A 15,801-nucleotide genomic window follows, 5' to 3' on the forward strand; every position below is an offset into this window, starting at 1 on the left:
ATGTTCTTGCTGATTTTGGCAGGTGTGATGGAGGTTTTCAGGCAAGGAACAAACCTAGACACTGGGAACTGTGATAGTTTTCTAGACCAATAGCTTTTGGGGGTGAGGGAGATAAGTGGAGAGACGGGGGGGGGGAGGCACTGAACTATTCTATCTTTAGCTAATAACTAGGCTCTTCCTTCCATTCTTTTTTTTTTTTTTAAAGCACAGTACAAGAAAACAAGGGGAAACATGCAAGTCTAGGGCACACGAGTGCATCAAAATTTAAAGTCTTGGGTCAATCTAATCCTATGCCCGTTTTCTTAGGAGTAAGCCTTATTTATCTCAATGAAACTATTGAGTCAACAGGTTGCAAAACCCACAAAAACCACTAGGTGGAGGTTGTTGTAAATCTCCCAGCCTGACGAGTCTCCCTGTAGTGAAATGCTACTTTCCAGGATGTTGAGAATTTCCTTAACCACCTGCATTGGGTTGTTTTCTTCACATCACTGCAGGGCTCCTCTATGAAAGGATGCGCTGTGTTGTGGATATTTCCTGAACTAAGGATTAGTTACTAAGGATAACAAAGGATTCTATGGTTCTAGGATACTAAGTTAACTAAGGATAATGTAGACTCTACTTCACTGGAGAAAGAGACATTGGCCAGCCTTCTGTCCAGATTTCTTTAGTTGTGATTCCTGCATTGCACAGAGTGAAGTAGATGGCCCTTGGGTCCCTTCCAACTCTACAGTTCTACTATTCCACCGCACATTGGAAGAATATAAGGCAATGCCTGACTGCATGGTGACAGCTGTCCTGGGGAATGCTTTAAGGAGGCCCCTGACTTCCTTCCCATTTATGTATTCATGTTTTACACTGTTGATCGGCACCAGAGATAGACAAAGTAAATCTCAGTTGGGTGTGTTGATCTCTTAATTTCCTGTCACATCGGATCTTATTTTTATTTTATGTAGAAGGATTTACAGATCACAACATTCTCGAAATGGTGTACAGTATATGTCTGTAAGCGGCATACATACATCTTAGCAGGGTGATTCTAACATCCAAAGATAAGTGCCTATATTAGGTGAAGTCTGAGTCCAGGTCTAAGGAACAAATGAGGTAAGACTTCCTGCATTGAATTAAGCCATGAAAGATGACGTCATAATAAACTTGTTATTATTTAAAGTGCCACAAGACCCTGTTATTTTTGCTGCAAGAGACAGCACAGCTACCACTGTGGAATACGTTTCTGTTACTGATGGCAGTCAAAGACCAGCAGGGAGACCTTCCCCCACACCTCCACCTGCAGATAGCAACAGGGCAAAATTCTAGCAGGACACCCTCTAGCACAGTATCCCTCAAACCTTGGAGTCCCACATGCTGTTGAGCTAGAACTCCCATCATCCCTGACCATTGGCTAAGCTGGGTGAGGATGATGGAGTACAACGGCATCAAGGTGGAAGAGCAGTGCTGCAGAAGCATCCCCCTGCAAGGTTCAACCTGTCTGAACACCCACACCCCTGTGGTGGAATAAGATTTGAACTTCAGCCTTCTGTTGATGCCCTCAGAAGACTGTTCTCAATCCTAAATGCCCTGGAGAGGGGGAAAGGGGAAGCTATTGGCAGGATGGGGAGATCCCATGGGTCAGAAGTTCCCCACTCCTACTCTAGCTCTGTATTGCCTTGAAAACAGAGGTGTGTGTCTTTGTGTGTCAAAATCTATGCACTGGGCTCTGTTCTACTAGCTAGAGAGAGTACCTGCAGCCCTCTACTAGACTTTCCCATCCCTATGCTTTCCCTGCTCACAGAGCTTTAATTGGACATGTCTGGGCCACTTAATCCTCTTACTTTCTAGACCAGGGCGTGCACATCACATGGTTGGTACAAAGTCTCTGGGGAATGTGAACCCCATGCCAGGGGATTAACCTTTTCTGGCCCCAGCAGATTGCATGCCTACAGGGACTCCATGTGCAAATTCAGAAGGGCAAGGTAATGCAAAGCCCTCTCTCCCTCCTAGAATTGGCTGAGCTCAGTGGGCTGGATGGGCAGACCTAAGGTAGGGCCCTGGGACAGATGCCAACCACATCTTTGCAACCATATAATGCCAACATACCCCCCATATGGTAATGCTGCTGCTGCTGTAGCAGCTAAGGACTGAGCAGGCACAATGAAGGATGCTTTTTAAATTATGTTTTGAGTGTTTGCATTGCAGGTCATCTAAGGATGCTGGATGGGGCCATGCCTCTGCAGTACCGCCCTATTGGACAGCAGTGACATACCTCCAGAATCTGGCTGTTGGGAGGTGCAGAAGGAGATGGAGCAGGCAGGAGGCCCCCAGGAGACAGGTTTCAGGAATCAAGCCAAGGGTGTGCCAACGTGCATTTCTGGGATGGGATAAATGCCAGCAGCCAGGGCTTGCTGGGGCCTGCATGGCTCTGGCGCCTGCACCTGGGGATGTGCCTGAAAGTGCCAGGGTGGAGTCAGACCGCACGTGTTGGCAAGTGTGCCATGTGGTAAAAAGCATTCCTGATCACAGCAGTGTTGCCAGGGGCCTTCATTTTAAGGGGGGCATTTCTTCAGAATCTCCGCTGAGCTCATGCAGCAGAGACCCGGGGCGGCAGAGCTGCGCACTGAGCCCCATTTACCGACTCAGGAAATAGCACTGCATGCGGATCAGGGCCCTTCTCCATAGCTTGCTGTGTAAGACAGAATTGGAACAAGGCAAAGCAACAGTGGGCTTCCTAATGGACACGTCGGTCAACTGAAAACACATTTAGGCTGTGGTTTCTCTTTGCTGGCACCTAGCTGGCTGAACTTTGTCTAGATTTCAAGTCAGTTTTCAAAATTCTGCTTTAAGTGGCCTGTCTAAGAGAGCTCAGGTGTGCTCTAGAACGCAGGTAGACAATGTGGTCCCCCCAATACCCATTCAACTCTCATCAGCCCCAACCAACACAGCCAGTAGTCAGGGATAGTGGGAGCTGCACTCCAAAAACATCTTCCAAGCTACACTGCTAGACTCTATCCTGAGTCTAAAGGAAGCTGGAAAAACAACAACTGTGCATGTGAGCGGTCTATTTATGTGGGAGGTTAATACCAGAGGAGGGGATTTGTGTGTGACCATGATAATTAGAAAATATTTTGTGTTTTACTGAATGTACAAAAGGGAATCAGCTATGAATCAGAGTGGGGAGAGAAAGAAGGAACTGGTATATGCTCAATTCTTCTTCCCACTCGCCTACACACAGTCAATTCATGGATGGAACATGGAGGGGGGGATGTTGTCCCAGGAGCAGCTTCTGGCCAACATGTCTCCCACAGACATCAGAAAGCAAGGAAGAGAAAAACCCAAAGAGGAGGGGATCCCACCCTGTCCCATTTCTGAATATGCAGAAATTTCTGAATATTCAGAAATGGAAAGAAGAAGATTATCCAGAGTTAGTGATGTCAATCAATCAATATCACAGGTGCAGGTTTGTAAAAAGGAAAAGAAGAAGTTAGGGTAGTGTATGTTAACAGCTTTCCATTCTTCATACCGCTTAGGGTTGAGTTAGAGAAATCAATTTCTTCCCTCATAACAAACTGATTTAGAACACCTTTAGTATTAAAGCTTTCAAGAAACAAAACATTTTCTTCTGTTTGAAATTTCTCTTGGGAAGGCTGACCAGGAAACTGGGAAATTTCCCAGAACAAATGAGGACACTGAAAAATGATTAGAAAGATGGAAAAGTTGAAGGAGAGAGAGAAGGGGAGAGGGAGAGGTTTTTGCTGTCTCCATGATGGCAAATAAATCCACGTATTGAGAGAGGGAACATACTCCCATTGCTCATTCCCCCCCAAATGGAGATTTGTACTTTTCTTAAAATGGAACTTAATCACGTCAAACAAATGTAGGTCATGTTCATCTCAGACTAGTCTTGGGCTCAGTGGGTCAGTGGAACTCAAGCCAGACAAGAGTGGCATATTCACTAAAATAATTTTAATCAGCTTAAAACCAGCTTGTTTTTTTTTTTAATCAGCACTGGGTGGGTGGTATCCCAGAAGACAGGACAAGTTTAAAAGATGGAACCAAGTTGACTTTTATTTTTTTAAGAAACACAAAAGGATCAGTTAATGTCATTGTTTATTGGGAGGCTGGTTCCATCCTGCCCCTGAATCTTTTATTTCCTACACTGGAGTTTTACCTGTGCTTATTTCAGAACACTTTAGCCCTGAGATTCTTTCCCTTCTTCTTTTGAAAGACATACCATAAGATGGTACAGGAAATGGTTAACTGCAGCTGAAGTTGTAAGGCTCTAGTGTGCTTCTCTTCTCCTGAAATGAGTGCAGACCAAGTTCAGGACCAACGTGGCTTGTGATGAGGAGTCACCCTGAACATACAGTCATCAAAACAGCCCCTGCACAGATGGATCCTTTTAAGACCCTACGTTTCAAGCAAGAACTGTTGCGCTGTCGCTTTTCTGCTTGAACTGCTCAGACAGCGTTGACCTTCTCTGTCTTTATTCATGTGCTAAGCAGGGCTCTGCATTAAACATGAACTAAGACACTTCTCTGTCCTCGAGTCCAGAACACCAGGAAAACAGCAGCGCAGCTAGGATTTCCACACCGCCTGCAAATAGCCCAGCCAAAGATCTCGCCCACCCATCCTCTCTCTTCCTGCCACCCCTTTTCAATCAGCTGCGAGAGGCACATCTGTTTGCTATTCCCTAGTCATGGAGGCCCTCGGCTGCTCCCACAGAAATGTAACTTGGGTGTGTTGCATTAATGATACATACGGTTGTAAGAGTGTCCTGGGAAGTCGTCACAGCAGAGATGCATGATGGTTGGCAGATGTGCTGAACTGGAGGGAAAGCACTGGGGGGGTGTGTGTGCAAGAAATGGAAACCTCCTTTCTTAGCTGAGCTATGGAAACAGCCGCTGCATTTCAGCTTCTGCGGGAAACTTGGTTTAAGGGGCTGCGGCTTGTGGAACAGTCTGGACACAGATGCATGTGGTCATTTTGTCAATGAATCCCAACCCCGTTAACCTTCCTTTTCATAGCATATATTCATTAATACACACCCTTTCAATTTATTTTAAACATTGTTTACGTGTTTGTTACTATGTGGCATCAGCTTCTTCCCAACCTGCAGCGTAAGCTAAATAAGCCTCTCTCTCGCTCACACTCAAGCACTGTACATCATGCAAGCCAGTTTCATGTCTCTTAGTCCTTCCTTCTAAGCTGGCCTGAGTGAGCTCTGCTTGCAACTTCTCTTTAGGCATCAGAAAAGCGACATCAAGCCTTCTAAGCAACAAGCAATTGCTCTTGATCTGCAGCCAGCACTGTCTCGTCTCCTTTGTAACAGCAGAGAGAAAGCTCCAAGAGGCAAGCCCCTTCCATTAGGGATCTGTCCAAAATATGACGTGTTCCTTGGAGCCATGAATACAACTAATTTGAGACCACCAAACCATTGCACCAACTAGCTTCAAAGAAGGATTTAAAAAAAAAAAGAAGTTTCAAAGCAACAATTGTTTGGGGAACATCTTTTTACCCTACTGGTTTATGCTTCTTCTTTCCTGGGCCATTTTAAAAAAGAACAACAACTATGATTTTTGGTTATACATTTCAGTAGTCTTACAATCATTCTAACATTTCAAAACTCAACGTCCTTTCTCCAATTTCTGTGGCTCCTTAAATTTGGTTTTTTTATTTTTTTACATTTCCTGCATATTCTATATTAACTTACTATTTTATTCATCTACTTTAAACAAAATGAAACTGTAGGTTATTACAGTGGTACCTCGGTTGAAGAACAGTCCAATTTAAAAACAATTTGGTTTACAAACTCCGCAAAACTGGAAATGGTATCTTGGTTTGAGAACTTTACTTTGGTCTAAGAACAGAATCCAAACAGTGGAAGGGCACTGGCGGCAAAAGGCCTCATTAGGGAAAGCGCACCTTGGTTTAAGAATGGTTTTGGTTTAAGAACAGACTTCCGGAATGTATTAAGTTCATAAACCAAGGTACCACTGTACAATAATCCTGCCATGATGCCATACTGTTTTTCTTTTCTATCCCAGTCCCCCAATGTAAAACACAGTTCCTTTCCTACCCAAGCCTACCTACAGGATGGGAGGCACCCCAGCTTAGAGGGTCATCCATCAGGAATGTCCAGGCTTGCAACGTGACTCTCCCACCCCACCACTGGAACAAAGGAAGAAACCTCTTTGCACCTCAACAACAAAGTGCCTGTTGGCATAACTTGCCTTGGATGACGTGCACTCTCGCCCATGAAAGTTTTATGACATAATAAATTTGTTAGGGTTATGCTAAATGTGTTGCTCATAAAGGCTTTTCGAAATATTTCAAACACCAATTTAGGCCTCTCCCAAGGTTCCGTTACACACAACACAAAGGGAATACATTTCAGGCAGCTCCCCTTCCTTCGTTTCATCTGCTCCGGGGGGTTGGAGACCTTCATGAGCAGATTCAGGGGAGGCACAGGGACTATAGGGTGGGGTGGTTTCTGCAACCATTGGACGCAATAGTAGGCTACAATTCACTTGGAAGAAATCAGCCTTGCACTATATTGAACATTTCATCAGGGCCAGCTTTAAAATTTCCAAGACAGAATAGGGTTGCCATACATCCAGGAAATCCCTGACATGTCCTACGGGGGGATTTTTACAATTGTAAGCAAATGTCCGGGTTTGAGGGGGGTTCAGGATTGGGCTCTGGTGCAGGCAGCTCTGGCTCTGTTTCAGGCTCAGCGGTAGCCCCCCCAAAAGCTCAACAACCTCTGGATATACGGCAACCCTAAGATAGAGCAATCCCCTTGCACCCCCACCAATGCATGTTTCTGGGGGTTTCCCAACCCACCCAGAGCCAATTTCAGAGGGCGTGTAGGGCACAGGAGGAGGAGGGGGCGGGAAAACATTGCACCAGGGCTTCTGCTGACAAGACTCTTTAGGCTGCTTACGCATCTTATATTTAAAGCACATTCTGCTCCCCAGAGAATCCTAGGAACTGTAGTTTAAGGATGCTGGGGATTGTACAGTAGCTCTGTGAGCAGTAAACTACAGTTCCCACAGATGTGTGTGTGTGTGTGTGTAATGTGCTTTAACTCTTGAATGTGTACACAGCTTTTGTTTGTTTTGCAACTGTTCTGTCTAGTTACAGTTCACAACTTGCCTCTGCCCAGAGCAGAATGCACCAGGTGGAGGGCTGATTTGCCTAGGCACCCATCGTCATGCCACCCACACTGGAGGACTGCGTTCTGCTTCTAACTGTTATCTTGCCTTGCCTAGGTATTAATTCATTTGCAAAATGAGCTTGTAGCCATTTAACGCTCCTTCGACTTGCAGAACAAGACCTTAATCAGAACTTTATAAGCAGGTAAATCACAAAGCAACTGTGAACATTATGAAAACTGCTCTGGTGAGTTGCACAAACAGGTAGGCCAGCACAGAGTTTCAGTCTCGGCAAGGAATATGCTACCATGGAGAACTTCTCTTTAAACTCAGGCACCTCGGAAGCCCTGGACAAATCCCATAGGAGGTGTTTCCCTGCATGATCTAAAGGCAAAACTTTGTCCCTAGAGATTGTTGGGGCCTTCCAGGTTTAAAATCCAGCAAATGTGCAAAAGTTGTTGCTCATTTCTTGTGTGGGATCTAGCCTTTCCCTAATAGGGGGACTTTTGCTTGGAGTGGAGAGAGTATCATGTTTTCTTAGCTTGCAAAGCACAACACACTATCTCTGGAAAAAATTTATTCTTCCTCCTATTCTGGGCCACATCGTGGTCAAATATCGGCAGTCCGTCTATAAGCAGGGACTTGACCTAAACTTGCACGCAAGGTGAAACTGACAAAGTGCTTCTCCACACATCGCCCTGAGACTAGTCAGTTTCAACTTCCATGTGAATCCTGTCATCGGAAGTAGAGAGACACTCCCTATCTCATATCACTGTCGTGATTTTCATCATCCAGACTTTGAGAATAGGAACACCCCTCCTTAAGCAAGGCTACCACCCATCCCATCCATTTTGTGTGGAATGCATATCATGTTACTGCTTTTGAAATGTGACTTGCAGGACTACGTTGCAAAACCCAGAGTGCAGATGGGGCGTATTTTGGACTGACTCTGTCTGGATCAGCCTAAGCAGATTGAAAACAATTGAATCCTATACTGTCGTGATGCTGAGTGGTTAGGGAGCTGCTCTGTGGTGTTGGCATTGCAGTTTCAAGGTCCTGGGAGCTCCCTGCCTTTCACCCCTAACATATCTTTTTAGGGTATGTGTATGTAAAGGTCATGCATGCAAAAGGTAAGTGGGGCCATGTTACTGCCTTCCCCTCGTTGAGGCTTGAGCTCCTCTCTCCTGCTTCCTAACCTCCTTCCCTATGGAGTGAGCCCTTGGAGGTGGCCACTACCAACGTGTCTCTGTGGCTGCCTTTGTTGCATGTCTTGGCCACTCCCTCCATCTGCTTTGCAAGAGGCTGCTTCGCTTCCCTCCCTGGGTGATCCTCAGGTTACTATTGTCCCAGAAGGGCCGTGTGTGTCTTTGCAGCTGTGCTGTGGGAGTCATCCTCCTATCCTCCATGTGTGTGTGTGTGTGTGTGTGTGTGTGTGTGTGTGTGTGTGCATGTGCGTGCGTTGTGCTCCAGAATGTTGACTGTGAGGACTATAAGGAGATTTACACTCCTGGCTGCAGGCTATCTGGGACTGGCCACAACAGGGGCACTGCTGGGTCAGCCCCAGTGCTATATGGATTGGGGTACCCTGGCATTGCTGTCTGTGTTGTGATGCAGGGAGCACATCACTGTGAGCTCATTGGCTCCTTCCATGTTTGGGTGGCATGTGAACATCGCCATTTGGCTTTGCCCCCAAATCAGTGGGTTGTGTTTCCAGGGCTGCTGGAGTGTGTGTGTGTTATTTTTTAACCCTACTGTGGCATTTCATGTGTGTTTACTTTCCCTTCCCCTCCTAAGCCGAACATGTACAGAGCTCAGTAGCCATTCTGCCGGCATATCAGTGGAACCCGTCTTCCTCCCACTGGCAAAAGTTTCCTCTGTCATACAGGTATCTAATACTCCCCACATTCTGGGTTGGACAAATTCCCATGCCAAACCACATTTGCTCACCTCTCCCCGAACAAACTATCCATTGTTCACCCTCTTATTCCCTTTTGCATGAAATGTTTTGGTTCAATGCTGCAGATGAGTGTATGTGTGTGTATTGTGTGTGTGTGTGTATATGTATGCAAACACATGCACAGCTACACAGGCAAATTGCAGTGGAACTGATGGAACGGAAGATGGAGTCTGGAACTGCCATTTAACACGTTGGCTCTTCTCTGAGCCACAGACTTCTAAGTGCATCAGAATCTCACTCGGGTTAGGATATGACAAGCCTTATTTACTCTCTGTCTGCACGACTACACTGGCTCTTTATAGATCTCTCAGTAGTAACTGATTAGCGTAGGTGCACACCATACATTTAAAGCACATTTATTGCACCTTTAAAGCTCACAGCTCTCTCAAATAATATTGGGAACTGCAGTTTGTTAAGGGTGCCAGGAATGCCAGGATTATTTGGGAGAGTTCATGTTCTTTAAATGTGCATTGAATGTGATTAAAATGTAGGGTGTGGATCTGCCCTCAATGTTGCATTTGTTCCTATACTTCCTGATGTTGATGGCTCTCCTACCATTCCTTGCTTGAGGGAGAAAGAAATTAAAGAGAAAGCAGGCTTTGACAGCTTGCTTCTTTCCTGCTGGGTGGCTGGTTCCTTGTGCAGCTTGAATGGGAGGGTATCTCAGCCTTGAGGCCGGTCTTGAGCAGGTGGGTTTCATGACCCACAGCAATGGGGATGCAAAGTTACCCAGAGCTGGTCATGCTACTGGTACCAAGGCCATCTTAGGAGAAAGAGAAGAGAGAAGAGAAAAGATTGGTGAGAGAAGAAAGACAAGGAGGAGAGGAAAGAGACTGCAGGAGAGATGTACAGCATGATCCAATGGATGTTTACTCAGAAGTCATGTTGAGTTCAAGGTAACTTACTCCCAGATAGGTGTGTGTAGCGTGGCAACCTTGGATAATGATAAAAATAATAAATAATGCCATCAGTTTGTGTCTTGTTGCATATGGGTGCTTAATTATGGTATTCACTCTCCACTCTTACATTGAAAAGTTCATAGCAGGCTAATCATGGTTGTTGTTGTTGTTGTTGTTGTTGTTGTTGTTGTTGTTGTTCATAACAACAACAACAACAACAACAATAATAATAGAACCATTCTTTCAAAGTGCCCAAAGCACTTCATATGAAATATCTAGTTGTCCACCTTACAGAACAACCTTGTAAGATAAGTCTGAATTATTATCCCTTAATATTGCAGAAATGAGGACCATGAGACAGTGCCTAGATGGGTGGGGTATAACTAAATAAATAAATAAATAAATAAATAATAATAATAATAATAATAATTATCATCATCATCATCATGACAGAGGTAAGTTCTGAACCAGGGACTTCCTGATCTACAGCTTAATTTATTACCTGCTACACTATACCAGCTCTTGTGTGGTTCCTAGGCAATATCTTGTTGAGGTGATTTATGAAGCCAGACTTCTTTATCTTCAACAGTAGACCTACCTCATGGCTTTTCAGACCAGATCTTGGACCTCAGAATGTTAAAGGTCTACCTCTGCTCTTGCATCCAAGAGGCAAGGAGTTCAAGTAACTCAATTACCTCCTGCTGTTGACCTCAGTTGCAAGTTGAGTCTGAAGCAGGAAATAAATAATCAGTGCTGGATAAAGCAGAATTAGCCAAACTCATCAGCGAAATATTGATCATAGGGGAAATTTAGGTCAGGCAATGGTGGGACTCATGGGAGGCATTTCAGTGGCTACTAAACCGCTTCAGTTGTGATAAATCAACAGTACAGGCACACACTGTCATTCAAAAAACTGGGGTGGGGAAGGAAAGAGCTGGAGTTGTACTAGAAATTACAGGGGGGGAAACATTTCCCTCTCTTCCTCTGTTCTGTCACCCTTGAGCTAAAAGAGCATTCTTTCCATTCTTTAAGGTGTAACTGCTGTGCAGCTGCTCAGCTATAACTAATGGCACAATGTAATGATTTCAGACGGGCAGACCTTGGCATGTTGTATTTGCTTTTGCACAGAGCTAGTCGTCTTTCATGAGCTGGTTTCACAGCAGATATTGGGATAAACAGCTTCATGTCTGAGCTGGTATGAAGTGAGTAAGACAGCAAGGTATTTCAGTCCCCAGGGGGCACTCTTCTCTCAGGTTCCACTGAGTTCAGTCCAGCTTTCCCCCAGGTAAGCATGGGCAGAATTGTAGCCAATGTGAGAAGAATCCAGAGGACTTTACCAACAATAGCATGGGTGGAGATAAGGCTGAGGTGACCCTGAGATGGGATGGTAGCACAGAGACTTGCTGGGGATGTCGGTTAGATTTGGGGTGGGGAAGTCAGGGACCTGGCATTCCTTGTTCTTTGAAACTGCATCCAAATCTCCTTCGGTTCTCATTCGCTTAGTGAGGGGAAATTTGTGAAAAACAATAGCTTTCAAAGGGAGTGCTGGAACTATGATGATACAGAAGCAAAAATACTAATTCTAATAATACTAACAATAAAGTTTCTGCATTCAAATAATGTAATCACTAACCTTTTTCCTACCAAGGCCTTAGCAAAGCATGGAAGATGGCTTTCTCCATTTACTGGAGGAATGGTGACTTATCCTAAAGTTTGTAAATGCACCTGTGAGAGAGACCCTAGAAACCAGACTCAATCACTCTGGAGAGCTCTGGAGTTTGCTTTGACTGCCTTCACATAATGATTAACAGTGGGAAGCTTTGCAACTGCATTCCCTTACTGAAATAATGCCAGACTTTGCCCTGCATATGAGGGCCTCTGCTTTTCGGATTCAACTGGTGGAGTACATGAGGCTGTTTCCAAAGGAAGCAGAACATCTGGGTTCACGTATCTACAATGTCAAACCCATGAAATAGGGGTAGCATCGTTCTTCGTGTTAGTGGCTGGGCCTTCAAAGAATTATGAGATCAAACCTATGTAAGGGCTATAGAAATAAATTTAAAACAGGAACTAAACATCCTGGCATATATTCTCAGCCCTTGGCAAATGGAGCATAATCTAATTGGTTGACGCAAGGTGGACAAGTCCTTGATTTGTTTGATTCCTGGCTCAGCTTCTGTATCTTATCTGAATTAGATTTTTCAAACTGATGCAACTATACAGTTTCCCTGCTCTCTTATCAATGGTGTTATCCCGTGAAACGGACTGGCAGTAGATCCAAGCTCCAAATTCTAGTTTGTTAAGAAGGGGGGGGGGAATGGGATGGGTGTCGAGGAATATGACGAGAGGCAATGAGGAAGGACTACTGTCGTCATGCCCTGCTAATGAGCTTTCCACAAAGGATGCTGTATTAGATGGAATCTTGTTCTCCGTTAGGGAAATTTTTTTGCATGTATCAGGTGTGGGGAACCTTTGGACCGCCAGATTTTGCTGAACTGCAACTCCCACCATCTCTGGCCAGTGACCATGCTTGCTAAGGCTGATGGGAATTGTAGTTCAGCAATGTCTAAAAGGCCAATCATTCTGCACTCCTGGCATCTCTATCTCTATCTCTGAATTCTTCTCCACTCCAGCAGTCTATCTGAGCAGGTAATTTATTATTCACGCAAGAGCTCACAATCCACCCATTTGAAAATTCATTGAAACTAACCTGGCCTCTTTGTTAACGATTTTATTTAAAGTGTTGGAAGTCTCTGTTAGAAACCACACATTATCTCATTATTTCCTGGGATCAAACTGATGCTTTATCCAGGCAAGATGGAGGTTCTGCTGCTTGAAAAAATGGTTAACCCAAGAATAGCAGATTTGCAGTTTGGAAGTGCTTTTAAGATTTGGCTTTGCTTCTACATAAATAAGTAGAATGCTTGTGCACACTTTATTCTAGGGCACCAGCTTGCTTTAGTTCTGCATGCTTTTGTTACATCCAGGTTAGGCTACTGTAATATGGTCAATGTGAAGCTGCCTATGAAAACCGTTCAGAAATTTCCAGCGGTGTAGAAGTCTGTTTTTGTGATTGCATCAGGATTGTACCAACAGGAATTGTCTCTCAGTTGGCATCTGGGCTGAATTCAAAGCGCTAAATCTCAAATGATTTGGGACCTCAGAACTGAAGGGCAATTGAGGTTCTACAGAGGAAGTGAAAGGTGAGATACTGTAATGAGTAAAATGTAAAATCCTTGGCCTAAGACAAAGGTGGGGAACATGCTAAGATAACTTAATTGGAAAAACTTGCAAATATCAGACAGGCTTAGGATTTAATTATGTGATGTTAGAGAATAATATGTTTAAAGTCAAAATGAAAACAAAGTAAGATGTTAAGTGATTAAGTTAATTTTATGAGAAAATTGGTTTTGGAAAACTGTTACAATGATATACTTTGAAATTCAGCCAGGGGGATTTGAGGAAGTCACTTAACAATGTTACTAAAATTGGATCAAGTACAGTTAAGATGTTTGTGATGTTTGTTTGTCTGTTCAAAATTTTTGGAAAACCAATAAAAAATTTTTAGAAAAAAAAGTATATCAGAAGACTGCTACATATGCTACATTAAATGTTTCTGTATAGGAAAGTATGGCACATTATTGCTTATACTGATTGCATATATTTCTAGGTACTGGTGGAGAAATTGGCACCAAAGGCATTAATTTAGTGTGCATGCAGCAAAATGCCCATGATGGTACATGCAGATGGCATTTTATTTCCTATGTAAAAAAAGTGTAAAATTGTAAGTCATTTAAAATTTGGGGTTACCTCCATCCACCACATCCATCATCATCAGTGCCAGGGCTCAGCCCTGGAACAAGTGAGGGAGAGGCAATATTGATCAGTGCCTCTGAGCCTGGGTAGAGTAGTCAAATGGCCACTACTTAACCCCACACACCTGGAACTAGGAAGAAGCACATCTAAGCACATCTGTCTAACTCTGCTGGGGACCCTGATAGACCACAACTAACTAGATGGTTTAGGGATGCACTGATGCATCCAGTGCTGCTGAAATGTCCTTATAAGCAACTGCTCAGCTTATTAGAAAATGTGTGATATTCTTTTGTTGTAGCATAGTGGAAGAAATTGCTATCAGAGGGTATAGTGAAAGAGTTTTGAACATGTGCATGTAACATTTTCAGGTCTGATTTACCTGCTTGAGTGTATGTGTAGATCAAAGCTTTCCAAACTGTGTGTCACGACACGTCTCTGTGTTGGCTGCAGTGTGTAGGTGTGTTGCGCAAATGCTCCCCTCACACCTCCCTGGTCTGGAAAGGGGTTAGTTCAACCTCTGGTTTGCTATTAAAACTGAATTACTGTGTCCCAAAATGATGCATGTCTAAAAAGTGTGTCACCAACATGTTAAGTTTGGAAAGCTCTGCTGTAGATAGATCTTAGCTTGTGTATTCATTATCTTGCTCCACATCACACATCTAAATAAAGGCACACCTCCTCCACTCCTTCTTCCTCTCCACCATCTTGCCTGAAGCTCAGTGGGGCTTAGCAACCCACCCTGATTATCGCAGGATAACAGTGATCAACTACTCAATGTTTAAAATGTTTTCTGTATGAGAAATGTACTTTGAGAACTACCACAATCCTTTTGGGTAGTGTTTCATTTTTGTTTGGGACTGAGGGTATGTTTTCCAGATGTCTTTATTTTATAGGACATTCCAGATGTTAGAATTCTAATGCTCCAAAGTGCAATCCATTCAACGTTCTTTATATTACCATGGAAATGATACCCAATACCACCAGTTCAGCTCTACTGGGACACAGAGAACAGACACATAGGGTCAACCCACGGAGTCTTGTTTCTTTCATTATTTGATCCTTGAATCTCTGAGTATTAACTCAGATTTTGCCCCATAGAACTAGTTACTTTGTTAAAATTAGTATTATGAAAATATTGGATTGTAGGGGGGAAAGCCTTATTTTAAATGAAGGTCAATTGGATCTTGGCAGCACATCTGGCCCTATATTTACTTAGAAATAAGCTCAAATTGTACCAGAACTTGGATTGCATGCAGTAGAACAACCCTCTTAGACTGAAGCCAGCTGGTTGAGAGAGCACTTTTAAGCCAGGGACGAGGCATTTTGGCCTTCCAGGTGTAACTAGGCCACAACTCCCAGCATCCCTGATGGTTGGCTATGCTGGCTGGTGTTGATGGGAGTTGTGGCCCAACAACATCTAGAGGGTCACAGGTTCCCTACCGCTGCCCATGCATCCTGCTTAGAGCTCCCTCTTCAAAGACACGGAGGCTGAAATGTGAGGGCGATCTGGCTGCGATATCTGTCACCCCATTGATCGTCAGGGTTAATTCGGCTGATCTGGCTGGCTAGGCAGGTGTCCCCTCCCCCCCTCACCGCTCCATGTGCTTCCCTCCCAAAGCTGCACACTCGGTGGAAGAGGATGACCATCCCAGATAGGAGTGTACTGTTCTTCGGTCAAGTGTACAGTATACAATAGCTGTGCTCCCCTGCATAGAACCTCCAAACAAGACCATGTCCCCTTTTGAGATGGATCCACTGTTAAGAGCTAAAGAGCTGAACTAGACCAGAGCAAGGGTCCGTCTGGCCCAGTATCCTGTTTCCAACAGTGGCCAGTAAGCCAGATGCTTCTAGGAAGCAGGGCAATCAAGTTAGTGGTTCTTCTTCACTGTTTGCTTTCCTTGCACCTAACACTAAGAGGCATATTGTGCCTGAAGGTCGAGGTTCAATTTAGGTGGCAGAGCTAACAGCTGGTTTTAGGCTA

The sequence above is a fragment of the Podarcis vaucheri genome (assembly GCF_965113315.1).
Source record: "Podarcis vaucheri genome assembly, chromosome: 2".
NCBI lineage: Eukaryota > Metazoa > Chordata > Lepidosauria > Squamata > Lacertidae > Podarcis > Podarcis vaucheri.